At 40.4% G+C, this 26244-nt stretch overlaps 1 protein-coding gene across 1 annotated transcript in view; it reads left to right on the forward strand.

The window, feature by feature from the left end:
* Positions 1-4684: 4684 nt before the first annotated feature.
* The window catches only part of HNF4G (hepatocyte nuclear factor 4 gamma), a 127535-nt gene continuing 105975 nt past the window's right edge, over positions 4685-26244 (forward strand). Inside the window, exon 1 of the mRNA XM_043484138.1 lies at positions 4685-5017. The gene's annotated coding sequence lies outside the window, so the exon portion shown is untranslated. The remainder of the gene's footprint in view (positions 5018-26244) is intronic.

Here is a 26244-nt window from a genome sequence, read left to right on the forward strand (position 1 = left end):
TTCTTTCTTTCTTTTTTTCCTCCCTATCTTCTTTATGATAAGAGAGAGTAGGGAAGTAGAGAACTTTAAGATTCTTTTTCTTTTTTTTCTTCCAGTTTTTATTGGAATCTTTTTTTTTTCCTCCCTCGTTTGGAATGAGGTAGAAAGAATCAAATTTTCTGGTTTGAACACATGCCTTTCCATGGAGGGGCCGAGGCCCTGGAAATGTAAAGGGCCAATCTTTGTTACAGAGGGGTTCATTTCAGAGAAGGGTGTGTTCTGCAAAGACAAATAGGTCCCACAGATAGTTGCCAAGGGCACCGAATACATCTTTGCATTACACCTTGAACTAGCGTGTTCATATCACCTCTTTTTTTATTGCATGTACCATAAATGACTGTAAAAGTTTGCAAATCATGCAGAGACCTTGGCAGTCAATACTTCACAGGAAATCTACAAAGAGAGGAGCTGGGGAAAAGAGATCCAGCCTAGCAGTTTTAGTTGTTTTTTCTTTTTGGCACAGGAACCCTAGGTTGACATTGAGAATTAGTGAATGTTGGATTTTTGACAGTGTCTCAGCCAGAGGTGTCCGCAGAGCCACTTAATCTGAAATCTTGGTTTTTTCATTTAGATTAACAGGTAATGGAAACACTCCTGTGGCCTTATTTACACGGGTTTACTCTAGGTGCTCATCTGTGATGAGGCCATAAAAGAAAGGCTAATTTTTATCTGGGCCAGCGTGTGGGCAAGTAGGGCGCCTAGTTGTGGAGGCATTGCCTGCAGCTTTCCCGAAGTCTGTTTTTAAGAGCCTCGCTCTCCAAAAGAGCCAGGCAAGGGCCTGGAGGTTGCCTTTTAGGCGCTACACTGTGTTGGTGATGCTGCAGCTGGGGGGGACACTAATCAGCCCCCTCCTCCGTGTTTAATCTGGCCATTCTGCGGATTTAGGGAAGGGGAGAGTGTTTTACCACTTTAAATTCAAGGCATTAAAGATGGGTGCCCGGTGAAAAGTCCGGCAAACCAAATACAGACGAGGGTACCAAAGCCCGGGATTCGGAGACAAACTCCGCTAAGGCTCCAGGCCGGAGAGGCAGACCTCATTGAAGCTACTATGTAGGGAAGGTCGGCGGCGACGAAGTGGCTTAGCATCCCCTTTCCCACAGCCGGGAGCCTCGCAGCTTTAAAGCTTCGGCGGTGCCTCGCTTTGGGCTGCGCTAGGGACCGAAGGGCTGTGCTTTTCCGGAGAGAAGACTGGGTTACAGGGCAGTGAACGGCGGCGGGAGAAAAAGCCCCAGGCCCTACATCCAAGACAGGATGGCTTTAGACTGTTCCTCTCTCACACACACACCCCCACCTCCACCGGCAGCGCCCTCCTCTCCCCAATCCCCGACCCCCACGGCAGTCCCGGTGACTGGAATCCTTCACTTCTGATGCAAAAAACATTCAGTGGAGTCCGGGGAGTTTTTGAAATTCTGGCGGAGGCTGCTTTGTCCGTTGATTCGCCCCCAGGGTCAAACATAGCCCCAAAGGTTGAGTTGGGGGATGCGCTGAGCTCAGCTCCAGCCTTTGAATTGCCCCTGAACCCCCCGTGGCCACATCCCGCCCGCGGTCCTTTACAGCTGAGTGGCTTAGAAGGGGTTCCCGAGCTTTGCCCAATCCAGAGAGGACCGGCAGGTGGAGAACTATGCGAGGTTTTTAGTTTTCCTTTTTAATTGTAACCCCCGGCGGGGAAGCTTGCGTGCGGGTGGGCGGTCATCGCCGCTAACTGCGCCCTCCCGGGCGGTGGCCGGCTCCAATGTGGGTGCGACGGCTGTGATACCGGGTCAGCAGAGGTGGAGCACCTGGGCAGGAAGTGGACACCTCCCGTCTGGGGCAGGTTTCTGTGCAGGCGGAGGGCGTGGAGCTGCCCTCGGAAACAGGGCCTCTGGGAGCCGAGATCTGCAAGACCGTCTCCCCGCAGGTTCCGCGCGCTCCCTCCCCACCGCTCTGCCAGAGGCCATAGCTTTCCATTCATAGTATCAGAAGCTCTCCTGGGAAAACCCGGAATTTTTATCCAGACGGTTTGGTGGCATTGGGAAGGGGGGAAAATTGTGTAAAAAAGTTGATGAAAGCGAAAAGGAAAAGCCCAGGTTAAACGAGACATTTAACAGGAAAGCCAGGCAAAGAATTTTATGACGCCAATCTGTGGTATTTAATTTCAGGTTAAAAGCAGATCTGACATAAACACATATGTGTGTGATTTCTCCCTAAATACTGACTATTGAAACAGAACTTTGTATTTCGGAAAACCTTGCCCTAAAAAATTATTCCGATCTCTTCCTTCTCCTGTTGTTCCGCCCACTCCTACCCCTGCCATGCCTCAGGGGAGACTACTCTCCATAGAGTACATTTTTCATTCTCAGCATCATAAACCCATGCCATGGAGAATCGTAATAAATTAGTTTCAGGAACAATATAAGTGATGCTCTAAAGCTGGGTTAGTTGACATTGGTTGATTTAGTAAAAACTGCCAAAGCTGTAGCTGAGTCAACCTCTCATACTTTCCTTTAGTTCACAGAGTCACTTATTTGTCTATTTATTTAGTTACCTGAAACCACTCCCTACTTGCTGCGAATGAGAAAGGACTGGCAGTGTTACACTCTTAGAGATTTTTCTAAGTTGAACGGATGTAATGCTTCCTCTGTGCGTGCTCAGTCGCCTGTGACTCTGTGACAGGACTGTAGCCTGCCAGTCTCCTCTGTCCACAGTATTCTCTAGGCAAGAATACTAGAATGGGTTGTCATTTCCTCCTCTAGGAGATCTTCCCTACCCAGGAATGGAACCCTCCTCTCCTGCTTGGCAGGCGGATTCTTTACCGCTGAGCCACCTGGGAAGCCCCAATACTTCCTTGAGATAATAACTAAGTCTTAACAGAGTTTATACTTCCTTGAATGTACTGTCATTTCCCTTCTTATTAGTCAAAATCCTTGTGACAAAATTCTCTGGCAAAGGTTTTACATATTGTGTCAAAATAATTTTTGATACAGAATATATGATGATCACTTCCTGGTAGATTAGCAATTCTACCAGACATGGATGAGAAATTGATCATCCCAAACAGAACCCACTGACATTAGGGATTGTTAGGAGTGAAATAAACGGAGACTCTGGTTTCTCTGCTGGGAACTACAGATGTCAAACGGCATCAAAGTTCCTGAGAACAGGGATGGACAGTTTCTGACTTCAGACTTTTCAGCCTTTTATGGGAACTGTATATTTCTATTTTGGCAAGAATAAGACAACCTACACTCACTATCCAAGTATGTGGAAATATTTTTTGAGAATGACCATGGGCGATCTTTAAACAACACACCTGTGAAAGATTTGCATAATAAATACAGCCGCCGGTTAATTGTTATTCTCATGCCTGGGCTGTCTCTGGAGGGTTTCCTGGAGCGGATTTGGACAGAGGGAGGCCTCTCCAGACCTGGTTTGCAGACCACGTGGGCAATGAGACCAAAAGAATGTGTTTTGCTCAAGAAGGTAGACCTAAAGAAAATAGTATATGATCTCTCTTCTTTGTTCTGATTTGTGAAACACCAACTACTTGTTTTTAAAGGAGCCTTTCAGCAAGAGATTCAGAAGGAGGAAACTGAGAAAGTTTAGTAAACCTGATCTAAAAAGAAAAAGAAAAAATACCTAGCCCTTTGATCTTCCTGGCATTGTTATTACAGTCTTAAAATAACCGCCACCCCCCGGTCGGAAAAGAAAAACCTTAGGGATTAAGTAACTATTTATCTCATGAAGATAATTACTTGTTTGACCCGAAGTCATTCATTCCTGAAACCATGAAGTTAAATTGCTGAGATGTTTTTAAGAGCCACTGCTTCTGGCTATATCGCTTGGTTAACAAAAACCTGATCCGGATGACCATCGCATCTCAGATGGGTCTGGGCATCACTACTCCAAGTCTCAAGTTTGTGACGGTTCCTAGTGTGTGGGAGGAAGAAAGGAAGTTTTCCATCAGATACATCTGTAAAGAGGTACTAAGTGACCGAAGCCACAGGTGGCGAGGTTAACCGGGAATGGAAAACCGGGCTCCCTCTACTTTCCAGAACTCTGGCGGAGCAAGGTGTCACAAGCCGCAGGGCAGAAGTTAACCCCTGCGGGCCAAGGTGCAGATTAACGAGATCGATGCGGCTTCCCCTAGTGGTGCGGCCGCAGTGGTGTCCCTAGGAACCTACTTAATTCCCTTTAATAATACTTCCGGCCCTTTTCTGGACCTCATTGGCTCGGGATGAGAGGAGCATTCTCGGGTCAGCAGGCTTCTCCGCGCTACAGCCTGTCCCGAGGCACTGGCCCAGGGCAGACACCGCCCTGGGCGAGGCGTGACCTGGGGCCGGGAGGGGGACTGTGTCGGCGGCCCCGGGGGCCGCGCTTGGCCTCAGGCCGGGGGGTCCTCAGGAGGCGGGAGGCGGAGAGAAGGAACGCCTGCTCCGATGGTCCAGCGGCCGTGCGCCTCGCCGCTATGGAGGCCTCCGGGAGGCCCGGGGAGAGCCGCTCGGGTCCACGAGGGCAGGGCTCCGGGACTCGCCAGCCCGCCCGCCGCTCGCCCCGGGGCCTTGGGAACCGGGAAACGAGCGCGCCGAGGCGGTGGCGGCCTCGCCGCTTTCAGTTTTCATTGAGGCCGCTGGTTACTGTTTAACATCCCCACCCACGTTTCAGTTTGTTTAGTAAATCGATCGGACGGTGAGAGTCAGGCCGCTGTTCTGTCGCCATTGAGCCGAGCTAATACCCTCCCAGCATATGGTCTAAAGTATCTGCTAGCGATCCGGAAAAACAAACAAACAAACAAAACAACATCCTTACGCCTCGTCTCCCCGATCACCCCGCCCCACCCCCACCTTCCACCTCGGCGCTCGCAAACCTCCTTCCCGGGCTGGGAAAAAGTGCGGCCCGGGACCCCCGCAGCCGGGGCGGGTGGGGGGACCTGCCGTCGGGAGATGTGGCGGCGGCCGCGCGGCTACGGCGACGCGGGAGCTCCGGGAGCCGCTCCGCGCAGGTAAGTCTCCCCGCCGCGCCCCCGAGCCCAGCGGCTGAGCCCCAGCCTGCCGCCCCCCGGCCGGGGTCGGATCGGAGGACGCTCGGTTCCCCTCCCGCGGCTGCACCGGGGACGCCCGCCCGGGAGGGGCTGAGCCTTAGGACCCCCTAGGCCACTCGAGCTTGAAAGCAGATACCCCGAGGCCTCCCACAGCCCGAAGTGCGAGGAAGAAGAAAGGGCCGGAGGTGAGGCAGCGGGGGGGATGCGCCAGCCGGTCACTCAGGAAAAGGAGAAAATAAAAGTTGGATGTGTTTGGCAGAGGAACTTTCGGTGTCTGTCGGCGAGTCACGTGGTTGCCAGGTCTCTGGGGGCTTTGGTGGAGGTTTTTTTTTTTTTTTGTAGCCTGGGGCCAGGCCAGGGCTTTGGGATATTCCTTGGGTCTCGGAGGTTTGTAGGGAGGTGTTTGGCCCTAGAGCATCACTCCAGGCCTTTGCTGCCGTCTCAGCCTCTGCCAGTTCTCTCTTAGACACATTTTGAGAGTGGGTATCTTCAGGTGATGCCTCTGGGGCGATTATATGAAGAATGTAGGTGTATGTCTTTCTGTCTGTCTATACATGTATGTGCATATATATATATAATCGTTATATAGAATTATATATATATACATAATTCAATTTAAATCACCTTAGCTTCCTTTGGGAAGAAATGTCCTTTGGAAGCTTGTTTAAACAATGTACAGGTTAAGCAATAATCACTCCTTGTCTAACGGGAATAGCCCAGCACGTGATAAGATCTTCGAATTGAATGTAATGGGCTTCATACCTGATGTGCTGCTCTTCTAAGACTTGCTCTAATCAATTACAGGACCCCTCTCCAACAAGCAAATCTGCCTTCAGTCAGCTTTCCTATGAGGGCAGCCCTAGAGAATGCAGACTACTGGCCGCTGTCCACTTCACAGGATGTCCTGAAAACTAAACTCCTCATAAATAGTAACATTTTCTGCTTTTGTTTTGTTACTTTCTCCTGCTTTTCCCTTCATTTCATATGTATCTTCTCTTCATTGGTGCAATACTCTTCCCTTCCAGCTAGCACCAGTTTTTTCATAATAACCTTGTTGTCCCCACCCTCTCAGCACACTTCCCTCTGTTTTCATCTGTTGTGCTCAGTACTGTCAGTCAAGTCACCTGATCTATTTATTTATTTATTGTGTTTGAAGTCAGTGGCCTAGAAGGGTTGGGCTCCTCTCTGGTACCATTTGGGTGAGAAGGTGGAGAAAGAAGGTGGCCAGTGGTGGTAAACTACTTATTTTTCACTTCTCAAAAGTGTAGGTGAAGGGCTGTTTGTTCTCTTCTTCCCATTCCTCCTCAGCTCCATTTATAGGCCTACAAATAGGGAATGTTACTCATCATGCTTTATGAAGGTGTGTGTGTGTTAGTCACTTAGTCATGTCTGACTCTTTGCGACCCCATGCATTATTTGGCCAGGCTCCTCTGTCCATGGAGTTCTCTAGGCAAGAATACTGGAGTGGTTTGCCATTCCCTTCTCTAGAGTCAAACCCTGCTTTCCTGCATTACAGGCAGATTCTTTACCATCTGCGCTACCAGGGAAGCCCTTTTAAACTAGAGTGTGTCTATTAAGATCTCATAAGCATTTTATTCTTCAGTTGTCATTATAAGCATATGGGATAGCAGAAATTAATTTGGGGGATGACTAAGATTTTTTTTTTTACACTTGCAAATAATAATGCAAATAATAACTTTGCGTTCCCTGTTTCTTTTGAAAATTCTTGTTATTTTCTTTGAATTCTAAAAGTACTACTTGCTTATAAAGCAACAAGAAAATTATAGTAAAATATAAAGTGAACCCTCTTTCCTATCCATATGTGTTGTTGATTTGGTATGGTAGTGGTGGTTTGGTCACAAAGTTGTGTCCAACTCTTGCGACCCTGTAGACTGTAGCCCACAGTTTCCTCTGTCCATGGGATTTCCCAGGCAAGAATACTGGAGTGGATTGCCATTTCCTTCTCTGGAGGATCTTCCCAACCCAGGAATCAAGCCCTGGTCTCCTGCATTGACAGGTGGATTTTTTATCGCTGAGCCATCAGGGGTTCCCTCCCATGTATAACCACAGGAATCTTTCATTATTTCAAAAAACTGGATAATGGTTCATTTATCAGTGTTCTGAAATTTGCTTTCTTTTAATATTTCTCAAATATTTCTGTCAGTATATGAAGATTTCTTTTTAAATGTAACTGCCTAATGTAACCAGCCAACCGATATCCCCCAGAATATTCACTTTGATTTTCCAGTTTCTTACTATTACAAAGAGTGATGCAGTGGTTATCTGTGTACATTGTCTCTGCAAGAATACTACAGAAGATTTATTCTGAGAAGAGATTTACCAGTTCCAGGGGGATGTTCACTTTAAATTCGATGGATATTGTAAAGACCCTTCCTAAGTATCCACAGTGTGGTTACCTTACTCTTGCCAACACTGGATAGTAACGATCTGTTTAAAATGTTGCCAGTCTGATTGTTGAAAAGTGGATTTCTCATTGACAGAGTTGAATATTTGGAAATTATATAACCAGCCCTGTAACATCTAACTTGGAGAGCTTGAGAATTTTGCTTTGATAATATAGTAATAAAGTGGAAAAGGAATTAAATGCATATTAAAATATCACCTTATTTTGAGCTTGTAGAAGAAGCCACTCTATTAGTCACTATCCATTTACTGAATGGCTAGAGATACTGGTGCATGCTAAGTAAGAATTTTAATGTTACAAACATGTGACTCTGGCGAGCCTAATAGTTGCTGTTGTGATTGTGTGGCTCTTGACTTATGTGTTTGCTACCTTTGTAAGAGGATTCACATCCCTAGAAATGAAACATAATTTTAAGCGAGATATTGTAGTTTGGAGTCCTTAGGAAACTATACATGCAAACAGAACAACTGAGTGTACAGTGATACATCATTGTACATACATACATACGTCCTTGCAGAATTGCTCTGTCTACTCTCCCCATAGAAATTTTCCCCTGTTGCTATTAATCAGCTCATACACAGAGTCATAAAGTGCTTCACATACGGCTTCCTCTTACACTTGGGAGAACTATTTAGGAATCTTAATAATATATATGTTTTTTGCTGAAACTTACTGAATCCTTAATACGTGTTACATATTGTTCTCAGCCATTCTTATGAATTTTTTCTCTTACATTCTTTAAACAAATCTCTGCAGCTAATACTAATATTCTCCCCATAATCAGATGGGAAAAATGAGGCAGAGAAATTTAAAAACTTGACTAAGGTCACACATCTACAGAGGATAAAACTGGGGATTCAAGTCCAGGCATTGTGAATCTAAGCCATGGGAGTGACCTTGGCACCTTAGAAGTCCTCACTTGTTCACTGCACAGGACTGCCCAGCTGAAGGGGGCATGAGGAATGATACCTTGATTAGACCCCACAGACCTTGCCAGGTCTCCTTGTTCTTGACCAAGTATTCCTGGGGGAAAGCACTTCTAGGTCACAGAAGTCTGTAAGGAACAGCAACAATCCTGCTCCATGTATGCATATTTGCATGTTTATATAAGTAACTTTGAAACTCAGTACTATCTTACCCATTCATCATGGATAACCCTTAAAGAAAAACTTTCCCTTTATGATATGGACTTCCTGTTGTTGTTGTTTAGTGGCTAAGTTGTGCCTGATTCTTTGAGACCCCATAGACTGCAGCATGCCAGGCTTCCCTGTCCTTTACTATCTCCCAGTTTGCTCAAATTCATGTCCACTGAGTCAGTGATGCCATCCAACCATCTTATCCTCTGCTATACTTGTACTTCCTACCTTGTATTTAATACATAAGGAGACAGAATGCTCTCTATACGGGAGAATTAGTTCATAGCTTCTGATACTGTGTTGCTGTGAAAACCTTTGATTTTTATCAAGATGACCTTATGGAAAATGCATAGGGAATTACTTTTTTTTTCTTTTTTTGTGATTCTCTTAACATTTTGGGGGACATGAAGGTCTTTGAGGATGACCACCTCATGGGATGTAAGCCTAGAGAGACTGCTTTGTTGTCACACAGGGGTGCGTCTATTCCTGCCCAGCTGTTTACTAAAAGGGGGACAAAAGCTGGGGCAATTGGGCAAGTTAAGCTCTTTGAAGCCTAGTTTCCTCATTTTTGAAGTATATGTGATTATAACATCTGTCTCGTAGAATTGATATAATGATTATATATGTTAATAATACATCCAAACATTTAGACCAATGCCTGGCATATACTAGGTACCTGACATGTATTCTGTGTTGCTGTTATTGTTGGGATAGAATGAGATAATTCATCTACAGTGCTACTTGATTGTTGTTAATAAGTGTCACCCGCTTTTATTGACCCTGTCTCTAAAGGGATTATACACAGGGGCTTCCCAGGTGGCTGAGCAAGTAAAGAATCTACCTGCCAATGCGGGAGCCACAGGAAATGTGGGTTCAACCCCTGGGTTGGGAAGATCCCACCGAGGAGGAAATGGCAACCCACTCCAGAATTCCTGCTGGGAAAATTTCATGGACAGAGAAGCCTGGCAGGCTACAGTCCATGGAGTTGCAAAGAGTCGGACACAACATCAGTGACTGAGCATGCACACAGATTGCATAAGACTTCAAGAGTTTTATGGTGGCCCCTGCACCCCTCTGCCAACCCCTCTAGTAGGCCTCAGAGATCAGTGATGAATAAGAGACGTAGTCCCTGAATTCATGAAGTGTTTAGGTAAACAGTGTAGACAAGGAACATCCTGAGTATATAGTTCAGTGGTTAGAACATGGCCTGAGGAATTATCAAAACTTTAATGCAAATTTCAGTTTTGCCCTCTGCCAGCTGTATATCCCTGTGTGTTACTTAACATTTCTGTGCCTCAGTTTAAATAGTTTTAAAGTAAAAATAACAGTCTTTATTCTTAAAGTATATGTGGATTAATTCTTTTATTACTTAAGTCAAGCATTTTATTTGTTGAACATTTGACCCTTTCTCTGCACTCTATTTCAATATAGAAAAATCACATTTATAGATGATAGCGAAAAATTGTTATAGATATCTAGATAGTGAATTCACATTTCATTTAAAAGTACCTACTGATACCACCATCTGGGTCTGGTAATTTAGTATTTTTTTAATATTTTTAATCTTTGAGTATTGTTCCTCTCGGCTTGCATACTGTGTTGTAGTTTGTGTGTGTTCTTGGTCAGATTATGGAATCTGTCCCAGTATTTTTTTTTTTCCTTTTGCTTTTCTTGTTTCTGACATTATGGCTATAGTTTGCAAATAAACTCTGTATTTTAATTTAAATGGAATGGAATTATATGCACTGTACTAGATACCTGGAATAGGGGCACAAATAAATCAATGTCCCCACTCTCAAACACAGATAATCTACTTGGAAGACAAACACCTATAACCCTCTATAACATAGGGTGATAACTCTTGTATTAGTACAGTAAATAGAAATACTGTGGAAAATGGAAACACAAAAGATGCGTTTAGCTTGAATGTCCTAGAGAGATTTCATGGAAGAATAAGTGATTTTCCGATTAGCTCTTCCTGAATAGAGAAGAGTCAGAAAGGGGTTTGGGGCAGAGGAGATTACATTTGAAATAAGTGAAATGGCAAGAAATGAACAGGGGAAGGAGCACTGGGCCATTCTGACGATCCTGAATGTGGGTAACAAAAGTTTGAGCTACGTCCTGTAGGTAATGGGGAGCATCAAAAGTCTATAAGTAGGTTGAGTTAGGAAAGCTTTCTGTCTCCTTTTTCTTTCTTAAAATTGATTGGCAACATTTTGGAGGTTGGATCAAAGAGGCACAGATAAGAGACAGGAGAATTGTAGGAAACCTAAACTGCCCACTGGAAATGGAGATATGAAGAGGATAAGGTAGACTTCAGAGATCTTTTGGTGCTCTTTCAGTTGACTTTAAGAACTGTAGAATAAGGAAGATGAGACAGTATGAAGGATTGAAGCAGACCTTAAATCTTTAGGATTGTACAGGAAGCTTTGATTTGATAATGGTCATTATAGATTTGTAGTTTTTCAACTATTATAGTCCTAAAAATTGTCCATAATTTAAAACCTAGCTTGTATGGCAAAACTAAACCTCATTTGGCCATTTGAGCCAGATTGTCAAGTACTTAGGAAAAAGATTGTTTCTCTAGTTTGTTCTCTTGTCTAGAAGATTTGTTTCTCTAGCAAAGGCACTACTATTTTTAATGTGAATTTTTGCAGCAACCAACTGTTCTCCCTTCCTGATTAGTCTTAACTCTATGATAGTGGTTAGAATGATATAGAGAAAACAGGTCTGACGTTGTCTTTTTTCTTCTACTTAAAACCATTCATTCAATTCCTAATACCCTTATCATGAACTCCAAATGTGCTTGTATCACTAGACCCTGTGTAACTTGGTCTGTGATTTCCACTCCAAGCTTCATGTGTCTTTTCTTGACAACTCTTACTTTAGTTTTTAGCTGCAATGTCTTCTATTTCCTCAAAGGCATTATGCTCTGCACCTTCAAAAGTGCTGTATCTATTGTTTGGAAAACTCTCTACCGTTGTCATCATCATTTCCCTCCCTGCCTTCTAGTCACCTTCCACCTTTCTTGTGGGTCTTTGCTTAAATACCACCTTTCCTGACCTCCTGCCCCAATATACCAATTTAATTCTATCTTGTTCTTTCCCTATCATATTTACCAGCTTCATCACATACTGTGGTTGCAGGATTGATGATGATTCTCTTAGGCTCAAGTGTTAGACCTCTGAGAATAAGAAATATGTTATTCTTGCTCACTTCTTTATTTGGGTATTTAGTCGAGGTTTAATAGCTTGTGTCCACTAAATGAATGAGTAGCTTTAATGGAGATTATTGTTCAGTTGCTAAGTCATGTCTGACTCTTTGTGACCCCATGGACTGCAGCAAGCCAGTCTTCCCTGTCCTTCAATATCTCCTGGAATTTGCTTAGATTCATGGCCATTGAGTCAGTGATGCTATCTAACCATGCCATTCTCTACTGCCCCCTTTTCCTTTTGCCTTCAGTCTTTCCCAGCATCACTATCTTTTCCAGTGAGTTGGCTCTTCACATCAGGTGGCCAAAGTATTAGTTACTCATCTTCAGCATCAGTTCTTCCAATGAATACTCAGGATTGATTCCCTTTAGGATTGACTGGTTTGATCTCCTTGTAGTCCAAGGGACTCTTAAGAGTCTTCTGTAGCACCACAATTCAGAAGCATCAGTTCTTCAGCCCTCAGCCTTCTTTGTGGTCCAACTCTCACATCTGTACACGACCATGGGAAAAACCATAGCTTTGACTATACAGACCTTTGTTGGCAAAGTGATGTCTCTGCTTTTTTTAACACATTGTCTAGGTTTGTCATAGCTTTTCTTCCATGGAGCAAGTGTCTTTTAATTTCATGGCTGCAGTCACTGTCCACAGTGATTTTGGAGCCCAAGAAAATAAAGTTTGCTGATGTTTTCACTTTTTTGTCATCTATTTGCTATTAACGGAATAGACTGGATGCCATGATCTTTGTTTTTTGAATGCTGAGTTTCAAACCAGCTTCTTCACTTTCCTCTTTCACCCTCATCAACAGGCTCTTTAGCTCCTCTTTACTTTCTGCCATTAGAGTGATGTCATCTGCATATATCAGGTTGTTGATATGTCTCCCGGCAGTCTTGATTCCAGTTTGTGATTCATCCAGTCTAGCATTTTGCATGAGGTACTCTGCAAGTTAAATAAGCAGGGTGGCAATATACAGCCTTGACGTACTCCTTTCCCAATTTTGAACCAGTTTTTCCATGTTCAGTCTAGCTGTTGCTTCTTGACCTGCATATAGGTTTCTCAGGAGGCAGGTAAGGTGGTCTGGTATTCCTCTTTAAGAAGGAAGGTGAAATGTCAATAGTAGAATTAAAACATTTGTTGAGAACCTGATTTTCAAGCTAGATTCTATTTTGGGTACTAAGCAATGATTGGAAATTCTCTCCTAAAATTTTCATGTCTAGTTAGGGATATGCATTAAAGAATTACTGCCCACTATTATAAGGGTAAGTGTTGAGTGCTGGAGAAGTATTGTAGAAACCTAGCAGAAGGCCCACTAGTTTTTCATGAATTAGGTTACACAGGATGTATAAATTCTTTATTTTTAAGTCAAGGGATATAATTTACTGATATTGAAGTATAATTGCATTGAGATAAGTGTATTGAGATATAATTTACATTCAGTAAAATCCATCCTTTTGAACCATACACTTCAATGAGTTTTGGCAAATGTATGCAATCGTAAAATCACTGCCAACTGCCCTGAGGATGTAAAACCTTTCTGCAAGCCCCTCCTCCCAATTCCCTTATCCTCTTTCGAAGCCAGCCCCCTCCACCTCTCCCCAGCAACTGCCCATGTCATTTCTTTCCTTAGGGTTGCCTTTTTCAGAATATATAAATAGAATCATATAGTATATGGCTTTTTGTTCACTTCATATAATAATTTTGAGATTCATCCATCTTGTTGTGCATATCCAGGAATAAAGGACTAAAGCTTATTCCTCTTTAAAGAAACAGATTTATGAGGTACAATTGGCATATAATAAATTGCACACATTTAAAGTGCAGAATTTAAAAAGTTTTGATATGTGTATCTATCCATGAAATAATCACCTCAGTAAAGACAGTGAATGCAGCCAACATCACCAAAGGTTGCTTTGAGCTCCTTCAGAAACCCTCCCTCCTGTTCCTCCCTGTCCTCTGTCCTGAAGCAAATACTGATCTACTTTCTGCTTTTGCAAATTAGTTTTCATTTTCTAGACTTTCTCATCCTTGGGATCATGGAGCATTCTTTTGTGTCTGCTTTCTTTCACTCAGCGTTATTATTTTGATATTTGTACATTTTGTTGCATCTATAAGCTGTTCATTCTTTTTAAAAAATATTTTTAACTGAATGACATAATATTGTATGGTTATGCCACTATTTGTTTATTCATTCACCTATTAATAAACATCTGAACTGTTTCCAGTTTTTGGTTCTTACAAATAGAGCTGCTTTGAACCTTCTTCTAAAAAGAGTTTGTGGGGATAAATGCTTTCATTTGTTTTATGTAGTTGCCTAGCAGTATAATGGCTAGATCTTATAGAAAAAACAGGTTTCCACAGTAGTTGTACCATTTTATGTTCCCATCAGTAATTCTTGAGTTCCAGTGTCCTCACATCCTTAAGAACATTTGGTTGACCAGTCTTTTAATTTTAGGTATTCTGAACAGTATCTGATGAGATTTCACTGTGGTTTCAATTTACAATTCCCTGATGACTAGTGATTCTGAGCATCTTTTCATGAGCTTAGGTACCATTAAGCTGCTTTCTTTGGTGGTTCAAACCTATGCATCTGTGCCCGCCCCCCCTGCTCCCTACCCATCTTTTTGTTATTTTATTTATTTATTTTGACAGTGCTGCATGGCTTGTGGGATATTAGGTCCCCTACCAGGAAACAACCCCGACTCTTGGGAGTAAAAGCATGGAGTCCAAACCACTGGACAGCCAGGGAATTTCTCCTCCACCCATCTTTTTAAAATTGAGCAATTTGTCTTATTATTATTGAGTTGTAAGAGTTCTATGTATATTATAACGTTTGCCTTTTTCAGATATGAGATTTTAAAATATTATCTCCCTATATGAATTTACTTTTATACAAGGGATAGGATTTGACTGAAAGAAGAGAAGTATGAAGGATATTTTAGTCTTAAATAGGAATAGCATTGTTTTTGTGTTTTCATGAAGCTCCAGTGTAAAACAGAAAAAGATGGTAGAAAGTGAGTTCACAAAAGTGAGAAGAAACCTGAAAATAGAGGCTTTTTGATGTCATACTATGGAATTTAGACTGTGTGTGTGTGTGTGTGTGCACACTAACATTAATAAATATCTGTACAATAACAATGTTGATAATACTTGAACTTCACAGTTTATAGAATTCTTTCATATGGAGAATTTATAATGTTTCCATCTACATTATTTGTCTTGTGACAAATATGAGAAGACCCTGAGACTTGGAGATAAGTGTACACAATGTTAAATACGGGTTTTGGGGTTTTGAGCAAATTTTTTTTGGCTTGTGTGTGTGTGTACATTTAATGTGTGAAAGTGATATCTGCGTTGATCTGCAGGTACAGGCGAACACTTACAGTGTTCAGTGTTCAGACAGGGAGGGACAGTGTCCTGCTGAGCTCCCGTAGATGGTACAACAGACCCTGATAGAGGTTGGGGATTATATAATTGTAGTGTTAATATTTTGAAAATGACCATTCACAGTTACCATAGAATGATTTGACAAAACTGCCAAAATCTCAGAGGATTTTCTAGATTCTGTGAATATTCTTTTAGTTGTCCTGATTCTAACTGAATAAGGTATTGCATTTGTCTTACATGTGTAGAAGTTAATTTGCCAAGGGAAAAAAAGAAACAGTCTAATCAAGTTCTTCATTTTTGAATTTTAATTTTTTAGTTTCTCATGAGAAGTTCAAAGATAATGGAAAGCTCTCAAACATAATCCTCTCACTCCATATATTCTATTCCCATCGTCCTGCTCCAGGCTTTGCTGTCTTTCCCTCTGCTGCTCAGGTTTGGTTTCTTCTTCTGCCTTGTAGATCTTCTCATTGTGGTCTTCCCTTCCTGAGTGATGGTGTCTTAATCTCTTTTCATAAGGACACCAGTCATATTGGATGAATGGAGGATACGCCCATGGGAACTCATTTTATCTTAACTACTCTTTCAAGGGGCTTCCTTGGTGGCTCAGGCAGTAAAGAATCTGCCTGCAATGAGGGAGGCCCAGGTTCCATGCCTAGGTCAGGAAGATCCCCTGGAGAGAGGGGAATGGTAACCCACTCCAGTATTCTTGCCTGAAGAATTCCGCAGATAGGGGAGCCTGGCAGGCAACAGTCCATGGGGTCACAAAGAGTTGGACAGGACCGAGTGACTGACACTTTCACTTTCACTCTTTAAAGCTCCATCCCCAAATACAGTTATATTCTGAGGTACTGGAAGTTGGGACTTACAAAGTTTGAGGGCTGGGGAGATACAATTCAGTTCAAAGCAGCAGGGTGACAAAATATTTAGTTTTATTATAATCTTAAATATTCAGATCTTCCTTAAGGTGCATGTATACTTTTGTTTTAGTCTCTAAATTAAATCAGCTGAGGCCAAAACCCAAATCACTTATGTTGATCTCTAAAAAGACTTCCTGTCTCTATACTTCCTCTCATCTATCCTCCGGTCCCTTAATGTCTCCTCCCTTTTGAGCAGGCCCTCTGGCCAGGACAAATGGCACATATTGGCGTGACTTAAGGTAACATCTCGAGTCAGTGAGTAATACATAGAAAGAAAAATCTTCTCTGAATAATCTAGAGATATGTTTGATATTTAAAAAAATATATTCCTATATCTGTTTCATATGTTCATACTATTTCCACATCTTGGCCTTTGAATAATGGGTATGTTTGGGTTAAGTAGCCATAGAGTGAAGTCCTCTGGGTGTGCATGTCTATGTCACTGAGACTATCAGAAGTCAAAGAACAATGCCAAATTAAGCTGAATTCCAAAGCAGGGCAGATAACATATTTGCAATTTTGGAAAAATATTTTAAATATATCTTTCATTCAGACTTATTACTCCCTGCTGGACCTAGGACATTGTGTAGGCATTTATGCCTCACCTTAATTTGGTTATATAAAAGCGTGGAAATTATACAAAAGTATATACAATAATTCAGAGACTGCTAAACTGTGTATCTCTTGAGTTAATGGAAAAGAGACATACAGCAAAGCGCCATTCATGCTGATAGCAGAAGTGCCAAAATGTCAAACTAATTTTGAGGGATGCTCTCAATGGTCCAGTCTCCTCTTCCCTGGTTGTAAGAGATAAACACATTCAGCCTTTCAGGTTCAAAGGGGCAGTTTCTGCATTTGAAGTTATGCATTAAACAGATTGTTTCAGAGTTTCTCAGATAGAGTCCAAACAACTCAAGATTGCAGTAAAAGCTCTATGATTCACTCTCGCAAAACTTTAATTTCACTGACAGTTAACTGCAAATCATGGGCGTTTAGAACAGTGTGTTCACTACGGTGAGTCTATTTTAAAATTGTGAAAGATTAGTTGTACTATGTCTTTAGCCGTCTTGCAATAAATATCTTAGGGATAGTCAGTTCATTGATTTACAGAAAACTATCTGTCCTGGCATGGCATGATGTGTGTAAAGCACTTCAGTCAGAGGGAGTTAGATAGTAGACTGAGCTACTGAGTAACACTTGACAAGTTAAACTTTTTGTGCTTTATTTTGCCCATTTCTAATCTGGGATAATAGATCAACTATCATCGGGTTCCTGAGAATCTTAAATCAGACAACATATATAAGATACCGCCCAGCACCATTTTCTGGTATTTGTGAGTGACTTAATGAATGGACATGCATAGTAGGTGCTAGGATGCTTCAGTCATGTCCACCTCTTTGCGAGTGGACTGTCATGGGTAATCTTCTTAAAATGTAAATGAGAACACATCGTCTCCCTGCTTAAACCCATCCAGCAGGTTTTCTTTCCATTGTACCAGAAATAAAGTCCAGGCTCTTTTTTGTCCCTTGGAGACTTTTGAAGTTCTGGGCTCCTCCTGTCTTTCTCATTCTTACCTCTTGCAACTCTCTCTTACTCCTTGGGTTCTAGCCACATCCAGGTTTTCTCAGTTTTTAAAAAATGTCAAGTTATTTTTCATCTCAGGGCCTTTGCTTTTTGCATTCAATACTCCTTCCAAACTCACATCCACCTCCCACACATTAACATCACATGACTGTCTTCAGGCTTTACTTTTCAGTTTAAATTTCGCCTCCACAGAGAGGTTTCTTGGAGTTTCCTCTGATTTGTAAACGTGCCTTCTTTCATATTTATTGTTGATTGGGGATAATCAATCAGTTCAGCTGGCTGGGAGGTCTTAGCAGCAGAAGCCTGAATGGACATTGAAACAAAGGGTAAGACAAAAGGCTCGGAGAGCAAGAGAAGAAAGGCAATCTGGGTACTAAATATTAAATGAGGTTAAAAAAGAAATCTGACATTATTCTACATATAACTTGAAAACATATTTCATGACATAATTTTTTTATTTGTTTTAAGATATAATTATTATTAACTGCTAGAGTTTAGAACTCTAAACAGCACTCTGTAGAAATGTAATGCAACCCCATGTGTACTATTAGAAGTTTCACCTTGCCACATTACAAGTAAATAGAAATAAGGGAGAGTAATTTTAATAACCTCTTTTATTAAACCCAGTTTCCCAGGTGGCCCAGTGGGTAAAGAATCCGCCTGCAAAACAAGAGACACAGGCGACAAGGGATGCATCCCTGGGTCGGAAAGATCCCCTGGAGGAGGGCGTGGCAACCCACTCCGGTATTCTTGCCTGAAGAATCCCATGGACAGAGGAGCCTGAAGGGCTACAGTCCATGGGGTCACAAAGAGTTGGACACAACTGAAATGACAGAGCACGCATGCATGCATCCAAAGTATAATAATTTCAACATATAATCAATATAAACGTAAAAGTTAGGAGGTATATATAGTTTGCATCGTTTTTCATAGTAAGCTATTGATTTCTGGTGCATTCTTTAAGCTTGTAGCACATCTCAGTTCCCACTAGTCACAGTTCAAGTGCTCAGTGGCCACATGCTCCATGGATGGTCAGTGTGTATTGAAAGCTTATTCAAAAGAGATTACCATCCTTACTCCTCTTTCATCATGTGGGAGGATTTTTTAATTTAATTTTGTGACAGTCTAACTTTGAATTGTTGGGCTTTTTTGTTTGTTTTTTTGTTTTTTAGATTAGGTACATCAGCTTTCTGTTTTCAAAGACTTCTTAATAAATTTATGAGAAAAATATTGTCTCACCTTTCTGGAAACACAAAACCTATCACTTCTCTCTTTATCGTGTTTGAAGAGAAGTGAGAAGTACAGTTGACGGGGGTTAGTTTACACTGGAGAGCTGATGAGGCTGCCAGATGCTCTGCTACTTGTAAGATTTAATTGTGAAGCAGTTGACATGAGAATGGGACATGCCAGGGATCGTCCAAGTGGAGCAGGCATCATTTTCACCCAAGAGCCAGTGGTCAGCAGAGTACTGGGCTGCATCCAAGAGGTTGTGCTCAGTAGGTCCGGGGTGGGGTTGAGAATCTCCATTTCCAGGTGCTGCTGCTGCAGCTGGTGGAGGCTGTTACTGGCAGAGGTCACCTCACCCTCCCCGCCACCCTCTCCCCCTACCCATCCTGTCCCACAATTGCCCTGAGCAACACTTTTCATTTCTTCCTAGGCTGGTGATGCCAACCCTGAAAACTTTGTTTCTGTTTGTGTGGAGGTGGTGGGGAAGGGCCTGGGGGTGATGGTGGATGGAGGAGGTCACCTATCCATTCATAATAATGCTGTATTCCACTTGAAGAAACAGGGGCAAAAAGGGCCCTCCAGGGGAGGCAGGAGAGAACCAAAGACAGATTTCAAAAAGGAAACTATTAATGAAACGGTACTAAGATCAGGGAGCAGCACAACCTATCTGTGATGATTGCTTGTATTTACCTCTTTTGCTTTGAGAGGTGGGGAACAATATCTATCTTCTATGTCGAGATGATAGACTTTTACTGAAGCAATAATAATTCTGTTAAATGAATACTCAATCCAAAGTCTAATATTTTCCCCATTGTTTTTCTAGTCATTCTAAGTTCCAAATCCTAAATTAGCTTTGAGGCTCACATGGAAGTAGTACCGTTGTTTATATGAAAAGAATAATGCTTGTACTATTTATGTTGAATTTCTACAAAGCTGCAGTTGTGTGAGTCAGACCTCTATGAACTCCAGGTAAAATTAGTGTGAAATTTCTGTGTGATGAGAAAAATTATTATCAAACTAAATATAACCTTGATAAAGCTATGAATTTGAAAAAGAATTTAAAGGCTAAATTTATTTTAAAAAATGAAGTGAAATTAATCTTATCTCTTTACTCTCTGAAAACTTTAATTTTTCTGTTGCATTATTTAATCCTCACTGAGCTCTTTTTATTGGCATGCATTGATCTAAATGCTTTGCCAGCATTAACTCATTTAGTCCTTGTAATGACCTAATGATTCTGTTATTATTGGTCTTATTTTATAGATAGACGTTACACAGTCAGTTAGCAGGGATGATATTCTGAAATTCTTAACTGATGTATTATGCCCTCTTCTCTTTGAGATTCAGCTGTCTTAATTTGTTCTTTTGAGACATGGTCCTCTCTTCTTGATCTTCCCCCATTCAATTTATGTCCGATTAGACACTCCAATACTTTGGCCACCTCATGTGAAGAGCTGACTCATTGGAAAAGACCCTGATGCTGGGAGGGGTTGGGGGCAGGAGGAGAAGGGGACGACAGAGGATGAGATGGTTGGATGGCATCACCGACTCAATGGACATGAGTTTGAGGAAACTCCAGGAGTTGGTGATGGACAGGGAGGCCTGACGTGCTGCGATTCATGGGGTTGCAGAGTTGGACACGACTGAGCGACTGAATTGAACTGACACATACATTTGAATTTTTTTCCTGGAATTTTTTCTCTTTCACATCATTCAGTACTTTTACTTCCCTTTGTGTCTCCTCTGTGCCATTCAGCTTTTCTGAAAGTATAATTCCCCTTGTTTTTCCTTATATCTGTCCTTTAGTAACCTTTTACCTTAATTAGTTCTGGAAACTCTTCAATATTTTTCTACTCACTCGTAATTATCAAAACAGAATAATAATGACATTCAAGGACTTTTTAAAAATGAAATTCAAATCACCCACCCACTATTCAGTGCATGCACATTACTTTTTTGCATGTTAGTGTCCAGTCTCCTGTACGTGTTTGTTTGTGGGGCCACATACATTTTGTATTTACCCACCAGGAGGGATTTGTGTTTGGGTTTTTTCACTGATTAGTGGATTAAACTTTTTCTTCTTTTTAGAGCAGTCCTTAGAATTACCTTTGTAGTATCTCATAAAACTTCTGTTACTTTGAAATAACACAATCTACCTAGCCATTTTCCTACTGTTGAACAGGTTGATTTTAATTATTTCCTGTTTGCAATTTTGTAATGAATGTTTGTGCATGAACACAGCTTTTTAAACAAATGATTTATTTCTGTACTATTAATTTATGTTAATTTAAGTCAACGAGTCAGCCTTCTTCTAGTTTTTGATACATACTGTTAAATTGCTTTTGCTTTTAACTGAAGATTTTTTATTGAGTTGTAGCAAATCTTAAAGTGTATGCTCAATTTTTTTACATATGTCAACTGTAACCATTACCATCTAAAATAGGATTTTTCCAGTTTTTGAGAACTGTCATTAGGCTTCTACTCAGGCATAGATTAATTGTGCCTATTTTACTGTGCACTGTGTATGTTGCTTGTTCTTCTTTGTTTTTCTATTGTGTGCCTTTGGATGAATATACAACAGTTTACTGCGTCTATTATTGATTGGCATTTGGGTTCTCTTCAAATGTTTCTGGGTTACTACAAATAAACCTGCCTTAAACACACTTTAAATGCCTTTTGTTGGACCTGAGCCTTCATTTCTGAAGGGTATATTCCCAAGAGTGAAATTACTGATCATCAAGGATATTACCTTCTTAAAGTTTAAAATTTATTTAAAATACTAGTAAACTATTTCTGTATTATAAGTTGATCAGAATATTATATTGTCATACAAAAGGAAAGAGAATTATTTAGGAAAGCAGTAACAGAACTGAGTCTAGATGGTTTGCCACCGTCTTTCATTGATGGCAAAACTTAGCAAGTTTCACTTACCGTTGATGATTCCTTTTCTTCCTGTATTTCATTTAATCATACATGAAACTGTATATCTGTTAGCTCATGAAATGAATATCTAAACTGTTAATTTTTTTTTTTCTTGCCTGTGCAGCATGTGGGATCTTAGTTTCCCGACCAGGGATGAAATCCATGGCCCCTGTCGTGGAAGGGTAAAGTCTTACCACTGGACTACCAGGGAAGTCCCTAAACTGTTAGACTTTTATTTCTGTTACTATTTTTATTGAGATGTAATTGATGTATAACTATCATTACTATATTGGCTGTAAATACCCTTCTGTTCTTCTTGGATTTTGCTCATGCCATTGTGTCTACCCAGAATCACACGTCAGTATCCTGTTTGTTTCTCCATTGTGCTCTGTGTTATCACTTCACACTTTTTAAGTACTGACTACCCAGCAGCAATTGACAGTTAAGTATTTGTCTATGTTAATAAACCCAGTGAAACCATACCCTTGCACTTTGTTTAATGTAGAGTTCACGTGAATTGTTCAGGTAGACACAGCATACATGGAGACTGCCACACGTAAATCCTGAGTTTTATTGGGTATTACTGAGCATGATTTTGAAAACATACTTTTTATTTAAGTAGGGTTATGAGAACAATAAATTAACTTAATTTAAGCTATTCTTACAAATTTTATATTCTGCTCATCTTATAGTCAAATTTTCTTGAAATGATTCTGGTGATTCTTTTATATTGTCTCTGAAACCTCCGAATCAGGAAGTCAGTGCAAAAAATTCCTTCAACACAGGCTTTATGCATTGTCATTAAGCAGCTTTTATTTGTTAGGGTGTGTCAGCCATGAATATCTTCTCTCTGTGACACCCAAATTATAGTGACGGTTTGGAACTTAATAATATCGTTGAGGTGCAGGCCACACAATGTTTCCATTATTGCAGTTCTTATTTATTGGAAGGTAAAAGAATGTAAAGAGAAAACAGTAGATGGGAAGTGATAAAGATTAAGTGCTGTGGAACACTCTGACACTGATCGAACTGTGTTAATGTTTATTTTAGTACTCCGGAGTATTACGGTCTCTTGTTCAAACTCCTTCATGTAAAGCTATTTTCAAACTTGTGGGGAGAGGGAGGGTCATCTTTAGGGGGAGGGGAGCTAGTAGGAGAGAAATGCAATGATTTATTTTTAAAATAAGACAAAAATCAGATTTAAACATTTTAAAATCTGTGTTTTCTTTTCCAAACTGTTAAGTGATTTTATTGTTGAAAAAAAAGCTTTAGAGTTAATGTTTTAAGATATTGCTATTACATGAGAAGTGAGGCAATAAAAAGTAATTATTTTAGGACAGTTTTATCAGCAATTTACAACATGCCACATACTGGCTGTTCACAGGTATTTCCGTAGTCATGCTCACATTCTGGTTCTTAGTATCAGAAAGAACCTTTCCTTCTGATCAGTGAGTGGGTTGTGGCACTGAGCATCTAAAAAGCATTCAGATTCTCACTGTTGGAACAAGGATGTATGAAATTAAGAATATTTTATCATTTAGTATAGTACCTAACACATAGTGGATGTCTCAATAAATATTTGATTAATGAATGACTATATTTGGGATATAAGAAAATTTTTGGAAGGTTGACCATTTAGATAATAGCAGGGCTATATTGAAAAGAATGTAGAAAATAAGTAAAACTTATATAACACTCCAGTGAATGCATAGTATGGCATATAACTCACACTTTACTAATTTAGGAGAACTCTGAAAGTTTATGTAGCACTTTAAGCCATCAGTTCTTTTCCTACCCGTGTACTCCAGACAAGCTCTTGCTCATATAAATGAAGAGTCATGTACAGCAATGCTTAACAGCAGAAATCAACAAACAATGTTGATGTCCATCACTAGTACAACAAATAAAGCACTGCCTTTTACAGTGGAATGCTATATTTTAGTAAGAATGAACGAATTAGAGGTACACCATCAACATGGTTAAATCTCAGAAACATAACAAAGAAGCAAATCAGAGAAGGATGTGTTGAGTATGGTTCCTTTCACATGATTTCAAAAGCAAGAAAACATAAACACTTTCTACATAACACATAAATGTTAATATTATTAATTATAGTCTGTAAAGGGAAGAGTTAGAATAGTGATCAGAATTCCAGTTAATGCTTAGTTACTTAGTATACACTAGGCAGGTGGGTATGTGTTTGGAGAGAAGCGCAAATCAGGTTTTCAGACTGTCAGTGTTCTCTTTCTTCATTTGGGTATTGTTACTCAGAGTTTCATTTATTATTAATATTAATGAATGGATTATATACATAATTATTAATAACATTGATTTGTTTTTAATATTAATACATGAATTATATACATGCTTCCTTTTCTAATACATTTTACAATCAAAATAAAATAAACTGTTTCTTAGAGACTGTTGTGTGTTAGGCAATATCCTTGTATCCTGGAGCTCTCAGCTAGAGTAAAGGTAGACATTAATTCAATAATTGCAGTTACTCTAGGCTTACTGAATGAGAAGTATGTGGTGCTAAAAGACTGAAATAGGTGATGTGATCTAATCAAGGAAGTGCAGAAAGGGATTCATTGAGAAAGAGAGAATTGAGCTAAATCTAAATACTAAGTCAAAGTTAACTTGGAAAAGAAGGAAGGAAGGTAAAAGTATCCTTGTAGGGAAACTGATATAAGCAAAGGCTTTTGGGTGCAGGAAGAAGCACTGTGAATATGAAGATAGAAAGGACAATCATTGTAAGTGCTGCAAAGGGAGAAATGAGTATTGTGAAGAACATTACTCAAGAGGTATGTAGGTGTCAAAACCAGCATCTTGTAGATAATATTAAGGCTTTTGTTTTTCTCAGAGTGAGGAAGTTGAGACGTTTTAAGTAGAAAGATGATGTGAACAGTTTTACATTTTGAATATGTCACTGGCTGCAGTTGAATGACTGTTGTTCAGTCGCTCAGTCGTGTCTGACTCTTTGCGACCCCATGGACTGCAGCATGCCAGCCTTCCCTGTCCTTCACCATCTCCTGGAGCTTGCTCAGATTTATGACCATTGAGTCAGTGATGTCTGACTGGCTGGGAGCAAAAGTAGATATGAGCGTGTGTTAGTTGCCCAGTCATGCCTGACTCTTTGTGACCCCATGGACAGTAGAGCATCAAGCTCCCCTGTCCACGGGATTTCCCAGACAAGAATACTGGAGTGGATTGCCATTCCCTTCTCCAGGGGATCTTTCTGACCTAGGAATCACACCCTGGCCTTCTGCATTGCAGGCAGATTCTTTACCATCTGAGCCACTAGGGAAGCCCAGATATGAGTAGATCAGCCCAGAGATGTGGTGGTCCCAGGAACACATAGCTTGGATGAAAGTGCTGGTAGGGAAGATGAGAAGATACAAATTGATTTCAGAAAATTTTTGAGGACAAATGTAAGGGATTTGGTAATGGATTGGGTATGGGGGGTGGTGTGTAGGAGATACTTCGAAAATGATTTCTGAGTTTCTAGATTGCTTAAATGAATGGCTGGTGGTACCCTTAACTGAGAGAAGGAATATAGGAAGAAACTACAGGCTACATTGTTTATTTAGATTTGTACAATTATACTGTAGACTTCTGAGAGCAGATAGTGATCTAATTTAGACTTTGAAAGTATGTTTCTTATTTGTATTATGTCTTTAACTGAATTTTCAGTATGGTGTAAGACCAATTTTTTCTCTCTTCTTTTTTAGATAACAGACAGAAATATATTAATATAAAGAAAGCCTTTATTATCTCCTTTCTTTCATTTTAATTTCCAACCATCACCCATAGGGATCTCAGACTTAGATTCAATATAGGAGAGGATTATTGGTTCTTTGCTGCTCACCATGATTAAAATAATACCCTCTCTCAATACTGAAGGTAGTAGTGTCCAATGTTAGGCTTGTCCCAATATTGAGGAATATCTTGGCATTTCATGGAAGTGTGATCATTTGAAGGGTAGCTCTATGTTGTTCCCTCTGAAGAGCAAAAGGTAATCAGTACCAAAAATATGAGTTTAAGAAAGAAAGCTACATCATAAAATTTCATTGTTCCGATTTTCAACTGGAAAATCCTGTGATTTTCAACTGGAAATCCTATGGTTATTCTTTGATTTCTGACCATATGGTAGATTATATGTCTAGAGAAACCTTCTCATTGATAAAAACAAAAATGCCAGACAGAATATATTTTTCTTTCTTTCTTTGATTTTTTAAATTATAAATGTAGAGTCATCATTTAATTAACTGGCTACTATATGTTATACACTGGATTATATGCTTTCTATATATAAATTTTTAATTTTTTAAAATTTATTTTTATTGTTTTATTTTCTCTTCAATTTTTATTGAGCTATAGTTTA

The sequence above is a fragment of the Cervus canadensis genome, chromosome 12 (assembly GCF_019320065.1).
Source record: "Cervus canadensis isolate Bull #8, Minnesota chromosome 12, ASM1932006v1, whole genome shotgun sequence".
Classification (NCBI taxonomy): domain Eukaryota; kingdom Metazoa; phylum Chordata; class Mammalia; order Artiodactyla; family Cervidae; genus Cervus; species Cervus canadensis.